This window comes from Corvus brachyrhynchos, unplaced genomic scaffold, assembly GCF_000691975.1.
Source record: "Corvus brachyrhynchos isolate BGI_N302 unplaced genomic scaffold, ASM69197v1 scaffold70, whole genome shotgun sequence".
NCBI lineage: Eukaryota > Metazoa > Chordata > Aves > Passeriformes > Corvidae > Corvus > Corvus brachyrhynchos.
The window spans coordinates 7,325,319-7,344,877 of record NW_008236217.1 but is presented as its reverse complement, the minus strand read 5'-3'; the positions used below and the strand labels follow the sequence as shown (position 1 = coordinate 7,344,877).

Below are 19,559 nucleotides of genomic sequence, written 5' to 3'. Positions count from 1 at the left end.
GATCAACCACATCCGTTCTATTGATACGTATGTAGTACATAACAATTACAATTAGTTAGTTAGTTATTAGAAAGTTAATGTCTACCCAGTTAAACATCTCTTCCTTCCCAGAGCTTATAAATCTGTTACCGTCAAATTTCATTTAATGTCTCTTGTTTTCATAATCTGCTATAATACTGTCACCATCCTTTGTCCTATTCTACCATTCTTGTACGTTTTGGAGTTTGTGAAATGTCTGTTACAGAATCACAAAGTGGTGGAGCTTCTCCACCTCAGGCAGAGTCACCATGTCCTGGTTTCCTAGGACCATGTCCAGGTGGCTGTTAGGTGTAGAGTCCTTCTTCTACCACTGTGCTTCAGAACCAGTCCTGTCCTGTGGGGAGTCGTCTCTATAGACAGCTTGGGCAGGTTTACTCTCTGGAGAAGTATTTTTGGACTGATTTCCTCTCTTCTCCATGCCTTTTTTTTAAAATTTTTTTTTGACTGTTCACAAAAGAATAGGCAATGGGAGTTACTGGAGTTTTGTATTTAAGAAAAAGATTAGAGGAGCTGAGACCTTCTAACCAGTCACCTGGTTTTTTAAGTTTAGTAAGAAAAGAAAGCTACCTTCAACAAGGACAAGTATCAGATACTGCATCAGATAAAACATCGTACACATTAAAAACTATAAATTGATCCGGTCAGCACTTGAATGTCCATTATCACTTTGAAGTTGGTTCTCTCATAATTTTTAAACATAAAGTACTCGACCATTGATAATTTAATGAGATAATACTGCAGTTAGTATGGATTGTATTTGAATGATACGATAATATAATGTATTTGTATACCAAACAGTATGATATTGGTTGTAAACCAATGTTGAGTGCCAAATAATTTTCTTCACAGAGCTGATTTTCGTGTCATCCATTCCTAATCTTTTCAGCTCATTTGCTTTCCTGAGGTGATTTGTATTGGTCATTAGTTTACATTTTTAAGAGCAGACTTCTTGGTGCTATACCAGTGTTGATGCAGTAGGAAGAGCTTCATAATCCTTGATTATAATGCACACCAATAAGATGTTTCTTGTAAAAATGATGATTTGGAAGCTGATTTAAGACATGGTGGTCACAGACTAAAGAAAGAATGAGTGACATCTCTCAGTTTAAAGCACAAGTACACTTCTTGCTGTTGACTCTTGCCTCTTTTCCTGATGAGTTATACTTACAGATGAACTCCCTAGTCTTGCAGTGCAAGATGATCAACTTTCTTGGCAGTCTGTGCCCTTTAATGATAACTACCTTTTTTTCATTTTCTCAAAGGGCTTCTCTGTTTGCAGGTTGTACTTCAAAATGCTAATGAACTTGTATAAAATACAGAAGTAATATAATTTTTTTCATGGCAGGTTAGGATACACTAATTCTTTTTTAAAACCCTTTCCTTGCTCTGCAGCCAGTGTTGTCAGTATTCGAGATTTTTTTTCACTGAATAGTTTTGAAATTTGGAGGACATAAGAGATGCAGGTTAGTTTTTTATGTATATTTTGTGAGTATATTCTATATCTGCAAACTTGATTTCCCAGTGCTAATTATACAAGGAACTTTATTGGTTGTTGGAAGGAATAATTACTGAAGCAGTGTCAATCTTAACATGACAGCTACATGGTACTAAATACTATCTCGAGTAAACTGTCCATGTGCTTTTCCTGCCTTGCTAGTGGTTGCAGAATCCAAAAGAAAATACAAAGACTGACATGCTGGAAAATAAACCATCCAGATATGCTCTGTAGAGAATTTTGCTTTGCTGTGTGATCCTATGAAAGAAGTAATGAATTAGAAATCTTTGTCACATGGCCAAAACACTGGAACTGGCATCACATCTTGAAACTTGCTGACAGATTCCCCACAGAAAGCAAGGGAAATCCTCAAATCGTTTGTATTTGAGTCTCAGCTGGTAATCAGAACATCTCTCCAGGCAGCTTTCAACAAATTTAAAATCAAAACCTTAATTACTGAGAATACTGTGATTAGAGCCTAGGGGTACTTGAAGGAGATTATTGGGGAGGGAAAAGGGGTTGCAGGCATTCATCAAAAGCTAATGAATGTGTAACTTTATTAAGACCAAGGCATTTTCTTTTTGTTTAGTCTGAATGCACCTTTCATTAGGCACAGAAGAAAACTGGTAACTTGCACACCAGTTAAAGAATGTGTATAGTGATGACTGTCCAATGATGGATAAGCAAAAGATTTTTTTACGTGTCCCTTGTCTTACATGAATTCCATAAAACAGGCGATGACACCCCTAGGGTGTCAGCCCTGTGCTCTTTAACACACTGCCATTATCTCACTTTAGAGAGGGGTATGAAGCCCAACAGCATCAGGCTGCTGACTTGTGGCAGCCTTGGTCAACTGGTGTTTTTCTCTATTTCTTTCTTCTTCTAGAGAAGAATCTCCCCTAGAACAGTGTGTGATGAGAGAGCATCATTTGTTTTTACTTCAGGAGGAAGCATCTCATTATGATACACAGAATTTTTTTTCTTAAAATTGGTAATTTCAAGTAGAAGGGCAGGCAGCTATGGATAGTTTTAAATTTGAAAAACTCTGTGCCTTCCTCCTCTGTAGCTTTAAATCTGTTGCACTTCACTCCGTATTAGATCATTTGAACTGATTTGTGGTTTCTGACCTATTTGTTCCAGATTACTTGTTCCCACAACCCCATTCACCTTGCAAGCAGAAACGTAAGGTTTCACAAAAGGCAAGCTCTCAGTTAGTACCAGTCTTGACCTCTGACTTGTGCAGAGTTGTTACAATAAATAGATAATTCCATATCTTTGAACTGTCCATTTTTCTGTTTTTGTAGTATGGCTAAAAAGGAATTAGAAAAACTCTGTCCTTGATACCTGCACAAAGTCTGAGGAAAATATCATAGTGGAAAAATGCATCTGTCTTGTGAGCAGGATATTTTATTAAATTTACATTCTGTGTTATTAAATATGTAGTATTACATATTTGTAATATTTTATTACCTTTTAGGCTTTAAAATATCATCTGATAAACTTTGTTTTCCAATGGAAAGGCTTAAACATTCAGCTTAGGTAATGAAGTGATGTTACTGACATCGGAAAATACACCGTACTGTGTCTTGTTAAGCAAACCCTATTATTGCTACCTTAATTACAAGATGCTTAACTTCTGTATTCTGTGAAAAGTACTATGTGTGAACAAATCATAAAGGTCTGGTGCTGACATGCATGTTAAAATGGAATATATTTAGCATATGGGAGGCAATGAAGTTGTTCTGTGTTTCAAAATGGAAGGCTGACCCAGCCATCATTGTTCTTGTATTCCGGGAGTAAATTGCTTGGCTGAGGCCTGTTGCCTCTAACACGTGCCTCTATGCAAAAGCATGCCAATGGTGTTTGATGATTGCATGTGTCTGTGTTGACAAACAGTGGTTTGGAATGGCAATTTAAAAAAATTTTGTAACTAGTTGCAAAGGTGGGGGTTTGGCTCTGTGTCAGTACCTTTAGGAATAGTAGGGGAAAAATACTTTAAGTGACTGGGGACATAGACATGTGAAAGTGAAAAGCAATTCCGTATTCATAATACATGACTAGAATGACTGTCCTTTTATTTAAAAAAAAAATCCTTTTTTGATAATGCTGGTGGAGTTTCTGGAGGTCAGATGCTTAATTTTACATCTAGAACTATAGGTAGCAGAATCCCTTGTCAATGTCCACCCTTAAGGATGCTGTTTATTAAAATTGACCTCTAGTGACTGGATACTGACTCACTGCAGCAGTGTGGAGCAGCAGCTCAGCATGTCTGAAATGCTGGATTGTGGTTTGTTAATTTCTGTTGCAAATCAAAGCTGCAACTGTATATAAGAGACTCCTACTTTCATTTTAATTGCTATCAACTTCTGTGACTATACATGAAAGTCATTGTATGAACAGGCTCCATAGCTAAGACTGAGACATGGCTTATACAGTGTGTCCTGAATCTACTGCATTCAGGTTAGAAACTCGGAATAGAAAATTACTTAAGGCATTCAGAATGAACTGTTTAAGATACTGCCCTGGGAACAATAAACTTCAGCATCTTCTACAGTGACATTTCCTCTGAACACACTTTTTCATAAGCCTGTATGTCTTGATTAGGTTTGATTTCTCAAACTGATCAGGCTTGGCAGACTTTTTTCATCCTTAATTTTTGACTACTACAATAACTGGCCTTATATTTTTAAACTAACTCTAAACAAAAAGGTATTCATGTAAACTTACATATTCACTGTATCACAACTGCTATTTTAATACAGATGTTTAAGAATATACTTGGTGGTTGATACTGCTTTGCCTTCCTAGAGGTTCACTGTAAAACATAAGATGGATTAAAATATTTTTGTTTGCTTGTAAGCTAGTATTTTTTTTTAGTAGTGAGTACTACAGAAAATGGACTTTTCTGTTCCAGTTTCAAAACCTCCATTTCATTTGTAGCTAATTATTTTGAATACAGGGGGAATTGTAAAGCTGGATTTAAAGAATTAAAGAATTGTTAAAGCATTTTTCCCTTTTCACAGATAAAACAGAGATCTCTCAAATTATATCCCTGGTAATATTTGAGCAGCGACCCTTTTAAGAGTTGTTTACACTATTAGCTAATAGTGTAGACAAAGAAAAAAAGAAGTCCTCTTACCAAGTTACTGATTTAATTATATAATTAAATGCTAAAGACTACTGAATTTTTAGTTCTTAGAAATACAGTTTTATTAGACAGCAGTGAAGGTAATAGATATTATTTCTCACTGACATCAGACTCCTTTTAAGCCTGTACATGGGGGTTTTGTACTCCAGAGCTTCTAGGGTATTATCTTTGGAATCTTACCCTCATACATCTTTAAGTAAAAAACAGTTCACAATGACAGTAGTGAAGAATGCAGGGACAACTAGCATAGTTACATATGGGAATGCAAATTTTACAAGAAGAGAACATTTTCCTGAAGTTTTATATAAGATTTGACAAACGCTTCTTATTTGAAGTAATTTATTTCAAGAGTATTTTCATAGCAGCCAGGGGAATGCTCTTACTTTCAAGAGCAGAATGGTTTTATTTTGAAGGGAAAAAAAAATTAGGTGCCTGAGGACCTTAAAAATTATTACAAGGCAATATTAGTCTTTCAGAAAAAATTACTGATATGTATCTGATGCAATGCATCTTTTAGATGGTTTATTTCATACATACTTTTGGCCTTTGTTGGCTACATACCGAATATACCCAGTATATATTGGATATATTTCTACATGAGCTCAATACAAAGTTGCAGCTTCAAGCAGATTTTAACACTACTAAGACATGGGTTTTCCTGTGTAATGTGAAAAGTAGCTGAAGCCTTTGGCTATGATTAACTTTGCTATCAAAAATTCATTATATGTCATTTTGTTCTAGAGCAGTTAAATTGGTTATTGAGCTAATTAAATATGGAAATAACTGACTTTTAACAAAACACTTCTTTCCTGCCATTAAATACACTGGAAGCTGTAGACTGTAGAAGTGTAATCAAAGCCCTGCTAGTTGAAATCAACTTGTATTATGCTTTCCTTTTATTTGTTTTTCTCTCAGTTCCCTGTGAGGAAAAAATCTTGTGATCAAGCAGTGAGAGAATCTAGATTATCTAGAAATTGGAGAAAAGTAGCATGAAGTGTAGTGGAAAAAGTACATCAAGGGAATCCTGAATCATTGCCTGAACGTCTCTGTATAAACAAGTCTGGTTTATAAATTAAAATGCTATGTCTGTTGAACAGGAATTGACTCATCCTGTAGCATGGCAGAAGTTCTCTTTCTGCAGAATTACTCTTAAGCTTTTGTTAGGTGGTAAGCACAGAGAGTGTTAATTTGTTGTAAAAGCTTGACCGGGTTTCAGCTCACAGTGGTTTGTATCTGGCATTTGAATAGAAGTTTTGAAAGGCTTGGGAGACTGCATACAGAATTGTTTTGAGATGCTGACAAAATTGTCTGCAAACATCTATCTGCATTTTGCTTTGTCTAGCAAAGTAGTGAAGCAAGGTTTAAAAAATGAAAATGTACTGTAACCTGAAACCTTTTTCATACTAACATAATCTAACTTTCTTAAGAATTAATGCTGTGATAATCTTGCTTACCAGAAATAATTTGTATTCAGGTTTGCATTTTCAGTGTGTTTGTTCAGTATCATGCAACTGTGCTTGCAATTCTGTGTGGGAAAGGCCATACTTAGTTTGAGGCTCATGGGAATTTTCTTGTACCTGCATGAAGATTGAGCCCACTTTAATGTGGGAACAGAGTTAGAACTTGTTTCAGGGGGGAAAGCAGCATGCCTGTGTGATTCCTGAGTAGCTATCAGTTCCTGGCAGTTCTTGGTTCTTATTTTTTGGGTGGCTTTTGGCAGGCAGAATACAGGCAGGTGGTTATTTACCATAGCGGATATGGCTCCTCCGGGTCAGATTTAGCCATTTTATTGAGACTGATAGGAAAGATCTTTAGCATGGAGTAAAAGAGCACAAAAATCCAGCACAAAATAAGATACAACTATTGCTGAAACCAAATAATAAAATTATTAATTGAACATTTAGAACATAGTTATTTAACTTTGTGCTAGTATATTGTTTTCCAAATAGAGACAAGTAATCTGTGCTGTTTATTTGCAGCAAGGTACTGAATTCCTTGTCAACTGTATAGTAACAGTCACAAACTGTAATTCCTAAAATGACTGATCAATTTAAACTTGTTTATAGATGGTGACTTTCCTTAGGTTTCTGGCCTAGTATTCGCCTTTGTCATGCCTAGGCTTGGATTGAAATGGATATTGTTAATCATAGGCTCCACTTCTGTGATGTATGGCCTAAGGTACCATGCATTAGGCATATGAGTGAAATCCAAGTAGCTGTGTAGATGTTAATAAGGATGTGATGGGACAGTATCCTCACTTGACAGTTCATCCAGCTGCAATTGCAAGGTTTTATTTTTAGTCTTTGCACTTTTAAGGTAGAGGGGGTATTTATTTACAGATGGTTGGACATTTTTGTTAACCCTTCATGAGAGTAATTAGCAGCTTCTGTCTAGTAATTTTTACATTTTTTCACATATTTTTGGGCAGTAAATGGGGAATGTTTTGATAAATGTGGGACTCACTGAAGTGCCTGCACACTGAATATATCTTTAAAAATTTGCTTGCAACTCAAAACAGTTCTGTTTAAAGTGTGTGTTAAGTACATGCATGAAAGGATGAAAGCTTATTTAAATGTTTGGTAAGGCCAAGGACACAAATCTATTTTTCTGTTAGAGAGAACTTGTTACTCTTACAGTAGTAGAACACTTCAAGCAAAGCTTGGAGACTGTTTACCTTAATAGAATCTGATACTCTGTGTAAATTATCCGATTTAAGTGCCACAAACTTGCCATGGAACAAACACAACATACAGTATTTATGCATTCTTGATGCATTTGTTGATGTTAGTGATTCTTGAATGTAATTTGACTCATAAATCAATTCAGCACTATATTCCTACATGACAAACAAAATCTTGTCCTAACCTTAATAGCTTGAAATGAAGAAAACATTGGGCTGGTTTTGGGTGTTGAAAGTAAGATCTGCGAAACAGTGACTGCATTCAGGCAGTAGCAGAATGGGCCTAACAGAATGGTTTAGCTGGCAGCTGAAGTAGCGTAAAAACTCTGGCTGTGGGAAAAAAATGGGAATATCAAATTATTGGTTGCTTTCATTAGAAGGTGTTACAGAATTATGCAGAAAATTTGATAAGAATGGATGGAATCAATACAGGGAGGAGATGCCTAGTTAGTATAAAAATGCCATGAGTTTGACACAGCTGCTGGGAAATACCAGGATGTTTTGATGCGTGAAAAATTAGCATTTGTGGGGAGTGAACCTATGTATAGTAGAGTGGAAAGTAATCCAAAATAATTTAAGGAGCCAGTTACGTTTCCACAGCAAAAGCTACAGGAGATTTTTTTTTTCTTATTGAATCTTACATAGAATCATAGAATATGCTGAGTTGGAAGGGACCTTTCAGGATCATTGAGTCCTGACCCTGCACGAGACACCCCAAGAGTCACACCATGTGCCCAGAAGCGTTGTCCAAACTCTTCTTCTTGAGCTCTGTCAGGCTTGGTGGCCTGTCAGGCTTGGTGACCACTTCCCTGGCGAGCCTAAGTCTCCCTCCTTTCCTCTCTCTTTGCCTTCCTCCCTCCTTCCTAATATTTCTACTGCTTTGAACCTAGGTCAACTTTTTGGGTTTTTTTTCTCCCTCTTTCATGAATTTCTCTCTTGTTTTGTAAATTATATTCATTTTCCTTGATTTGACTTAAGGTTCCTCTTAGTTCTCTCTAGTAATCTTCTCTGGCTATCTTTTTCCATCTTGATCCTTGAGTACCTCCTTCTCGGTGGTCATGTGCTTTATAAATTACTGTAATAAAAGGACGGTTAATTTCTATGGTGCTTCGTTTATTTTTTGAAAATACAATTAGATGACATGAAAGTGCAATAAACTGAATTTTGGTTTCCAGCAACACTTCATATATTTGTATTATGGTAGCAAATGATATAAACACTGGTGTTTAAAAAGAGAGTTGTAACTGGGGAACCTGAGTAATGCAGGCAAGGAAGATTACATGAGGCAGAAGGAAATAATGACACACTTCTCATGCTACTAACTAACGTTTAAATTATTTAGCATGCATAAGACTGTCTGAATGGGAAGAAAAAATCCAACAGCAAAAACATATAAAGAAAATTATTTCCTGAGAGGGTGATAAGGCAGATTCACCAATTTGCTTGTCTTGAAGTTGCTGGAACATGAACTCTGAATGCAGTAGCTTTTGAAGAGGTGTGGTGAGTAGATAGCAATGTTGCTCTCACATTTGGCTAGAGGTTTCTGTAGGTAAGCTGTAGGTGTGACATGAGGAATGAGTAGAAATGAAAGGTTAAGATTAATTAGTATCTCAACTGGAATTCCTGAAACCTTTTTGATTCCTGACACAACTAAAAATAGGCAATATAATTATGAATCAAACTGTCCTTTCTTTTATGCATCATTTTACAAGTGTGCTAGTGGTATTTTTGCATGTACAAGTGGAAGGGATTTTTCTTCCAAAGCAAAGGACAGCCTGTTGATTGAGTGCCTTTATCTGGCATGTGGGCAGTGAGTGCTTATAACTGAAATGTTTGGATGTAAATACTTATGTAAATCATTATACTATTTTTTTTCTGTCTGGTAAGTCAGATGTAGGTGTTACTTTCTTCCTCATCTTTCTGTAATATTCTGTGATCACATGCTGTGACACAAGGCTGATATTGTTTCTAGTGAGGCCAGCATTTATTTCTTGGCATTGGATGTTCTGGTATAGGGTTATTTAACTATTTGGAGGGTTTTCTTGAAATTATTTTCTTCGATATTGATTTGATATTGGTATTGCGGTGGTTTTCTTATTTGGATTTTTTTTAACACTGTGGTAGCAGTTTATCTTAAGAAAACTTCTTCCAGCTTGATTGCCAGCAAAATCAGCCCCCAGTGTTATAAATTGAAAGCTGAAAACAGGTCTTTCTGTTCTGCTGTCCTCCCTTGGTATTGTTTGGTGGTGTACATGCCTTGTCTCTGCAGTTTGGAGCTCTGGGAGCAGTTCCCTAAATCCTGTCCAAAGCATGCACATGGGCTCCTAGTTACAGATTTTTTTTTTTTTGTTTCCCATGTTTCTGCATGTTGAAATGCTGGTTCATTTTCTGCCTATTGGACCTTTAAACTCTAGACACCAGATCCTGATGTTTTGTCCTAGATAAGCTTTTTTCCTCAGTAAGTGTGATTGTGTACCTTAATTTATTGGCCCTTGGTGTTTCTGCTGTGGTGGTACTTTCCTGTGGTGTAAGGAAAGAAGCGGTGACAGCGCTGGGTCCTTTCTGTGGTAAAGTCACAGTAAACTCTAAGACGGCATGTTTGTCTTGAATAAGAAAGAAGTCGTTTTCTGAAAGATGGGACCCATAACATAATTATTAACAGCTCTGCCACTGCTTGTGGGCTCTTTGGAGTATTTTTATAAATGGTTATCTGGACTGTTCAGTCCTGCAGCCACACAAAAACAATTAATGCTTCTGTGGCAATCAGACAGTGATAAAGAATTTAAAACCAGGTTTAACTGTCTGACTGAATCCACTTGAAGTACCTGACTGTTTTAATTGATCCAATTGATGGAATTATATCGGAGCCACTTAAGATTCAGACCTATTGATTTCAAACACTCCCATATTTACAACCGTATGTATTCAAGGGAATTTAATTTTTAGGCTCTTGGGGATCTTGGCAGGTATTGTAACTGGCTTGCCGAACTTGTGAAATATACTATTAGTGATAGATAGTTTCAAGAACTAAAAGCTAGTGGTTGACAAATATTAGATTTAAAATGAAATTTTACAGAGAGAAACAGATGCTTTCTCTGTTGATAAAGTATGTTGTATTCATTCTGCATCTTGTAAGTGATCCGTAAATGACCAAGCAGTCTTTGAGGTAGCTCTGAAATACTCCTATGTTTCAAGTTGACAATGCTGGAATTGAACATTCACTTAAATTTTGACTGACAAAAAGACCCAGAACTTAAATCTGTTAGCTCACATTGACTCACAACAGCATGAATCAGAAAAGGTCTTAAGATAAGCTGTATTACAAACCAAAATAAGTGATAAACTTTAACGTTGCGTAGTCTGAAATACCAAAGCTACTCTGGAAATTAGTATGCAGTGAGGACACAAGGGTATTGCAAATACCAAAATTGGTTTTTCCAGCCTGACTTGTGGAATATTTCAGTATCCAGCCTTTTAAATGATAAGTTCAATTTAGCTTGAAGTGTACTTTTTTGGAAAAGTTCATTTGGTGGTAAAATTACCCTTCCCTAAAAAAAAAAAAACCAAAAAAACCAAAAAAAAACCAAAACAAAAAAAACCCCAAGAAAACCTACCACAATTCTCCATTTTTAAGAAAAATCAGATATATAGATGGCTTTGCCTTGTCTTCTATATACACCTGCAGAAACATTTGGAAGAGGAAGACACATTTATTATTGATTATGTGTTTAGGCTCTCTTAAGGAAGTCTCATTTGGTTATTGCAGGCTTCACACCTGTTATGTGCAGTCTAATATATGTTTCATGACTTACAGTAGAAGAATCTACCAGGTAGAATAAAGTGTAATGATTTTAAATGAGTCATATTTGTCATAGTACCTGTGTTCCTGTAAAAACCACTTGCAAAAGGCTGTTTCTGCAAGTCAGAGTATTAAGTATAGTAGATTTGATTACACAAAGCTGTATCACCAATCTTGCCAGATGCAGAAATTGGCAGGAATGTGGCATTTTGCCACATGCTTTTTGGGTCCTGGTGTTTCACAGTAGCAGATACAGGATTTTCCCTGTGTCTTCTTAGAGAACCATGTAATAGATGAGGGAGTTTTTGCAGGGGCACCACTGGGAGGGAATTATTCTCGTTCCTCTGTCAGCTGTATCATTTTTTATGTTAGTCTGTAGTGGGTAGGAGTTCAAATACACAGGTTATGTTTGCTGCTCTCACAGTTGTTTACAGTGACCCTTAGGGAAGATGCAGCAGAAGGGATATAAACATTGCATGGGCAACAACAGCAGGCTGAGAGGCAGTGAGTTTTACCTCACTGGCTGGTTAAATAAGGCTCCTGTATTGCAAGGGGAAGGAAAGAGAAAATCACATTGAGCATTTAAAGGGATAAAAAAAAGGCAAATTTGAAGACCCTCAAAATGTCAAATAATTTGTCACACACATTCATCTGTTAGTTCATAGAAGTCAATTCTTGTAAAAAGCCTTTCCAGCTTATTCTTGGATCTGACTTTGCAGAACATTTTGGGGCTTACAGCTGGGCTGCAGAGCTAAACTGATTTTTTTCAGGTTTTTAAACAGACCTCTGAATCAGGCATCTCTTGTAATTTTTGCTGCTCTCCTGACCTTGAAAAAAGGTCTGTGCTCCTGTGAGAGATATCTTGAAGGGTGGTTGGTGATCATGGAATCAGCTATGAAAGCATTTTATTTACTTCAGTTACCTAGCTGGAAAGCTCAGCCTGAGGAAAGAACTGTTTCAGCTTCCCTTGTTAGTGTACATTTCTGCACAGCTGAGTAACTGACGACATGGACTTGCTTTTAGGGATCTATTTTCCCCCTCCTGTTATCTTGAAAGTGATTTTGTGATCTTTAGAAAAACAACCGACCAACCCCTGCCTCCATCCCATTTTATTCTTGTGTTTTAGAGTTTTGCAAGAGCAAGCTTTCAGTGGCTGTCCAGAGCTGTGGGTAAGAATATTTTACAGACCAGTCCATATGGTTTTGCAGTAGTTACTCTTTCCTGGTCTCTTCAGAGCTGCTGCCAAATATCCTTTCCCACCATTTTAACTAGTGATCAGTGGATCTCAAGCGGCTTCCAAATGAAATGTGTCACAAAGAACCAAGACCGTATATGTGGTCTAGATGGATGGGAACTTCTGTATTTGTAACAGAACATATTTGTGGGCCTTCAGGGGAGAAAAAGAAGGACAGGTGTCAGAATGGCTGTTCCTGCCAAAATTATACTAGCCACATCATTTCACAGTGAATTCCTTTATATGAGCGCATTTGTAAGATACAATGAAAAAATAATTGATAATAATTCAGAATGAACTTACTGTATAGGATGAAAAGTTATTGATAGTCACAATTCAGTGATTTTAGCTGTGACATTTATCACAAATGACATTTGTCATTAAATATATAAACAAATGACTTTTGGTTAATTTGATGATGCAGTGAGTTTCAGTATTGTTAACAACAATGGTGGGAAAAATGCCCAAAGAAGATGATACTTAGTTTCAACTTAGTTAACCACTATCATGAATGTATTAAATTAATTGTAAGATCGATTTCGTTCCCTGATGAGCTGTGTTCTGAGTAGTGTGCACTCCCATTGCTTCTAAAACACTGATAAATGCAATCTGTTGGAATGTTTTTAAGACAATAGCTATTTAATGAATAGCTTGTGTGTACAGGAGAAAAGAATAAGCTTGATTGCTTACAATCTGACATTTGAAAAAGCATTTTTTTAGATCTCTTGTATTTGCATATCTAATTGCTATGTAATCAAAACTAAGTGAACTGTAGCTGCTTGAAACTAAAAAATGAAAGGCAATCATCTTTAAAGGGGGAGATATCCCACTCATATGCAAGCCTGTCTGAATATTAGAATTATATTCTTCTTGTGTTTAATTATAGGTGTCTGACTGAGCAGTAAATTTATGCCTGTGTATTAAAGGAGTGAATGTGACCCTGAAACATCAGCTTTCCTTTGTTGAAGCAAAGCATTCACATTGAGAGAACTTAGCAGTGTTGTGTATTTTGGTGATAAGGGATTGTGCCAAAGTAGCTGTTAATTACCTGCTTTGTTTGATACGGAAAGTAGTGGTTCCACACTTTTCTTCCCACCAGTGACAGTACTCAATTAAAACTTGTATTAAACAGTGATAATGCCCTCGTTTATCTGGTGGAGAAGACGTGAGGTGAAGAAAATTAACAGGGTGTTTACATCTGTTTGAAGGCAGCTTTTTTTTTTTTTTTTATGAACCTAGTGACAGTAAAGACAAACGAGTTTTGTCTTTTTGGGTGGAGTAGTGTATGGTGAGCTTTGGTTATTTATTTTTTAAATCTTTGCGACTCTTGAATCCTGCTGTTTAATAACCGTGGCTATAGTAGAAGTGGAAAGAAACCTGAACTTCAGTGTTAAGAGTTGCAAATTTGGAAGATGCTTGCCCTATCCTGTTCCTTCTCATTCCTCTGTGTGAAGCATCTGTTGCCATAGGTCGTTATTTCAGTGGTTTTTGAAAATCTATTGTATCATGCATGACATGGCATCTTACATATCTTACATGTCAGAATTTTAATTTTTTTTTAATTAAAGGTTTTGATTGAGTTCTCTATTCCAAGTATTGGAAGCTTGTTTCCTAATGCAGTCTGAGACAGACTTTTTAAAGTAGCATCTATTTTTGCATATCTGAACAGAAATAACAAGGAGGAGTAAAGCAAAGAAGTTAACATAGAAGATTTGGTAGTCTTGGTTTATTTCAGATGCCAGTGCTGAAGAATATTCTAACAGTAAAAATATACTATATCAAAACTATATCAATGGGCAGTAAGAAAGGGTATAAAATTGTTATAGTAACACTTAAATGTTTATTATTTCATTCATCCGAAGAAATTAAGGAATGGTTTGGTTGCTTTCCTTACGAAATTTGGAAGGTCTGTCTTCAGCAAGCTTGAACAGGTCTATTCTGGAGTGAAAGCTGAATGTTTGATGCTAGACTATTTTGACCAAAAATGTGAAACAGTAAGTGGAAAGGAGTAATTACTGTAGCAGCTTTAAAGTGTGTACATGAAATTCTTTTGAGGAGCTCAGTGGATATGGCAATGCATGGTAATTCAACTAGAACTTCAGAGCTTCAACTGTTAGGTGAATAGAGGTCACATGCCGAGTAAGAGTGGTTGTCTGCAATTAATTAGGTGCAATTAATAAAGTTTCTTCAGAAGGCATATTGTGCATACTGAATGTTTAGCAGTAATGACTGGTCTTAGATATAACCATATACAAATAAACAAAAAAATCATTACAGATAAAACAATTTCTTAAAAGAATTTGTAAGGTGTGGAAACTTGAAAGGTTTTCTTGTTTTGTTGTCACTGTTAAAGAGCAGAAAGATTTTATTTTGTAGTGGAACACTGTAGTATAACAGGATGCAAGCAAAGTGCTGTGAGAAATCAGGCTAAGAAAAAAAGTTGTAATAGTGTTAATTGATCATGGTTTACAGAAAGAAAACTAGAAAGCCCATCTTAGTTCACAACTGGCATGTTTTTTAAGTAGTCTGCTTTTCTTTTGAAGTAAATGTTTATCTGGGCATATTAACTGATAAATTTCATTAAACTGTTGTATTTAATAATAAGTTGCTACATGATTATCGGTTACATTTTCTATAGGTAATTCATGAAGTTAGTAAATGCAGAGTTGTTCCTAATCACCACACAATTGCCCTTTCGTGCCAAGTAAACAGTGATAAGCATTAAAAAAGAACTTGATAAAGTGTTTTATGATCTGGCATTTTGAAGTGCAATTATCTGTCTGTTTCTTTAACAGTTTTTTCCAGTTTTCTTTTTTCTGCACTGTAAAAAAGCCACGAATATGAGTTTGACATGCATTCAGATTAGTAGATTTATTTCATGGCACAGCAGTGCTGCAGCACAGTATGTATTAGTGTAACTGTGTTAGCTCATCCATTTAGGATTAGGTTCTGCAGTGATTAGATGGCTTTCTCTGCTCAAACATTGAATAGTCATTTCACTTTGTAGGTGGGTACTGCAGCCCACACTGTCCAGCCGCAGACAGTTTTTGTAATCAAAGCCAGTCTGTTAAGGCTTCCTCAGACTGTCATGCATTCAGTACAAATTCCCAGCCTCAAATAAAGTCAATGACTGTGTTCTTCCAGAATGAACAGTCTTAATGGACATACTGTACTTTTTGTTCCCTGTAAAAAAAAATGCAACAAGGCTGTCACATTTTCCTGCTTAAATTGTTCTGATTATGTTTCATTGACTTTGGTCACTTGAAAAAAATTTGTTAGCCTTTTTTGGAGTATTTTCTTTGTTACGTAGTTCAGTTACAATTTTGAGGAGCTCTTTCTTGTATTTGCTTTTAGAGAAATTTGTTATTTCCATGTACAAAATTTTAAAATAATGTTGTGATATCCCATTTTGAATAGATATTAATCTGCTATATTTTCACATAATCTCTACGTGTAGATCTTCTTGAAGAGAGGAAAATTTCTGGTTTTAAATTATTTTTAGTGTTAAGATGTGGAAAAGTAAAGGAACTTTACAATTGCCTTTCCTGGACCCTTTTTGCACGAACATGCTTTCCCGTCATGTTCTCTTTACTATTGTTGTTTCCCTTCATGTTCTTTACTATTGTTGTAGGACTTGCATTCCCTTTTGGAGGGAGGAATTGCTGTGTGTCTGTGCTTCAGAGTGAGGTTCCTAAGTCTAAGACTGAATAGGAATTTTCTTTTCCAGTCTAAGGTTTTGGGGGGGGTTTCCCATTTGAAAAATACCAGCTAGAATGTACAAATACAGTAATTTTCTGCACTTGCCCCATGGACAATTTTTCACAAATTTCATTAAAAAGTTGGACAAAAATGGTTGTGTTAAGTTATATACTAGGTCAAATAGGAAAAGCTCCCTATCTTGGTAACTTTGAAAGAAAAGTTTAACTTTCTTGTACCACTAAGCTTTTAGGACATGAAAAATCTAGAAGCTGAGAGCTTGTAGTTCTCCAAACAGTCATCCAGAAGAACACTGTTAAGCATCCTGTCGACAGGGTTTATGTACCACTGAGGAAAATTCAGACCCTCTATCTCCCCCTATAATCTGAGTTGATAGTACTTGTCATTTGAAATATATATACACCTGCTAAACATGCTTTTTTTTTCTGATGAAAACAGTCTTGCTGAAAGCATGTCATAAAACTTGGTTTTATTGCAGAGGTACACAATGAATCATAATTTCCTGCAGGCTCAGATCCTGCCTACGTAGGATCAACAACTAAAAAACTGAAAATGTGAACGATATTTTATTTATGGTTGGGACCTATAGAGCGTGTCTCACATTCATACTTCAGTTTTTGGCTGCATAACAATGTTCTTGGTGCATCTGGTATTTGAAGTATTCTCTCTAGTGAGGTCACTCTGAGCACAACTACCTAAGATTTTTTTTTCTTTTTAGTAGATAGCAGTGATATTGATGTCCTTTATCCCTTCTCCATTTTCTTAGCCGTTTGGACCGTTGAGAATGAGGTTAAAGTGTAAAATTTCAAAATGTACTGTGAAAGAAAGTAAGGGGAATTTACCAGTTAGCCCTTGGTGTATCTATGCCTCAAAGCTAAGAATTTTTTTAAAATCAAATTTTGAGTGATAGAGAGTTGTCTTCAAGAAGATGTGAATAATCCATCTAGAAACAAACTTTCATTCCATGTATTAGCAGAGTTAAGTTATGATGACCTTGGATACACTCTAAACCAATTTTTAATGATTACTGTCAGAACAGTTATTTTTCTATTGAAAAGTAATGGTCTATGATATATTGAAGGCCAGATTAAATCATCCTGACTATTCCTTCTGGTCAAAGTTTCTAAAACTGGGAAAAAATTACTTGGAGGTAAGCTTAAGTCTAAAAAGAGGCATAATGGGTAAGATGTATAGAATAACATTTCAGTGTAGTATAGTGTAACATCTAATTTATCAAAATGTTATACAAATCACAAAACCTTTTGTTTTACCTATATATATGTATATACACTTGTTTGTGTGTGTCAACAGTTCTGTAATCAAGTTCCATTTTATGTGTTTGGGGTTTTTTTTCCCTTGTGTCTGGTTTTGTGCATCATGGACTTCATACATTCCTATATGCTAAAATGAAAACAGCCTGTTGATAAAGATCATGCCAAATTTTTGGTACTCCAGTATGGCTTGTCTACATCTGATCTCAGAGAACTAAAATCTTCATCACATGAATTTTTTTTGTTGTTTTGTTTTGTACATTGAGTGCTGTTACTTTGGTCATACTGTGTGATGCTTCTGTACTAGCCAGTTGTCATTAATCCTGAGTAGTATTCAGCCACAAGTTTTAGTGAGTAGAGTAGTGGTCTTCGTTGTGTGTCTTGTTACTGGCCTTAAATTAGAAAAACTAAAAATTCTAAATTTAGTTTAAACAGGCAGGGTTTTTGGAAATTTTATTGCTTGTTTCAAAAAAAGTCAAGTATGATCACCTGTGTGACCAGTTTGAGACTCTGCAAGGGGGTTTATTAAAAAGGAAGTGAGGCAACACAGACAACAGGAAATACAGCAAGTTTGAGATGGACAAAATTAGGCCTGAGAGATTGGGAGGAAACTGAGAACAAAGTGTTAACTCTCCACAAAATCGTGACAATAGTAGCAAAAGGTTGGTTTTTTAAAAATCATATTCATAAATGCTTACTTATCTGTGAATTTTGCAAGTATATTTTCTGTGATGATAAACAGTTTCTTGCTTTCTGCTGCTGAGATTTTTCATGTGTCAAACTAGATATTTGAATTCTAGTCTGTTCCTTCAGTTCTTCTTACCAGCATTTACAGTGGTTAATAGTGTTAAGAGCCATGTAATTACTTGGAGGAGGGGGTGAATATTACCACATGCAGAACTTTCAGAATGCATGGAATTCACTGTCCTGGGACTGTGTGTGGTTGTTGACACACCACAAAAAAAACCCCAAGCTTATTCCCATATGTAAGGGAAACATTTGAAATGTACAAAGTGAAAAGCTCAGTGTGGAGCTTTGTACTAATATTTTCCGTACCTGGAGTTGCAGGTGCTATGTGCTTGTTCACTGGTAATTCAGATGCTCTTTGGACTCTTGGTGAGCATATACAGTGCAAACTTCCTTTTTTGGTGTATTTCTTTCTTTTCTTAGTACCTTTTCTTATATAGGTATATTGGAAAAGCTCTTTGCATGCCTGTGTTTTTGAATATTTGTGGCATTTTTATGTACTGTTTCATCACCAGATTTAGGAGGTTATTTGTTGGTATCTTCAGAGTAATGAAGTAACATCTCATGCCTAAAATGGGGTAGTGTTTTAAAACTCTAATAGGTATGTTATCCTGGATGTTGTGTCATGTTAGAGCAAGCTATTAAAACAGTTTATATGTATTTAAGTGCTCAAATAAAAACATCCTGTCTTGCTGTGAGACAGCTCATGGTTTTTTTGAAGTCCTTTCTTCATCTGTTGATTTGTCTGTGTATTTTATGTTGTTGGTCTCCTTTAACTTTTTTATAGATGATGAGCTGTGCCTACTTTTTACTTTGCATACACTGCAACTGCAATGTGTGCCTTCCTTGCCTTGTGAAGCTTGAGTGCTGGTGTGCTAAATAGTTGTATATTACGTACTAAGTCAGTCAATAAAGTCAATAAAAATTTGTCCCCATCACAAGAATGTGACATCCTACCTACAAAAGTGGAATAAATGTTGTTAACTCTGCCTGCAGGGTAGGATTGGGGGCAGAACAGGGAGGATATGGAGGTTATACTATGTATGCTTAGCTGAGCATGACTTGCATTGGAAACTTCAGTTTTACGAGTATTAATGTAGTTTGTTGAATAATTAAAACATGCTTTACTAAAAGAGAGAAAAAATCCGATCAACAACTTTTGCTGATGATTTTTCTGACTTATGCAAGCACTTTTTTGTGAAGGTTTCTTTCCCTGTGAGACCATATGGTTTTGCAGCAAGAAGTTTGAGTATACAGTCTAAGCACTGTTTGTAAATTACAGCAGAAGATTAATTTCTTTCAAATTCCCATGGAGAACAGCATTGAAACCAGTGGTTGAGGTACTTTGGTTTTAACTTTATATTACTTGATTACTTTGATTTCCCCCCCCCCCCCCCATCAGTCCTGCCCCTCTCTTCCTCTATATTTT

At 36.0% G+C, this 19,559-nt stretch overlaps 1 protein-coding gene across 13 annotated transcripts in view; it reads left to right on the top strand.

The window, feature by feature from the left end:
- The window catches only part of QKI (QKI, KH domain containing RNA binding), a 155,648-nt gene that overhangs the window by 62,922 nt on the left and 73,167 nt on the right, over positions 1-19,559 (top strand). The window lies entirely within an intron of this gene.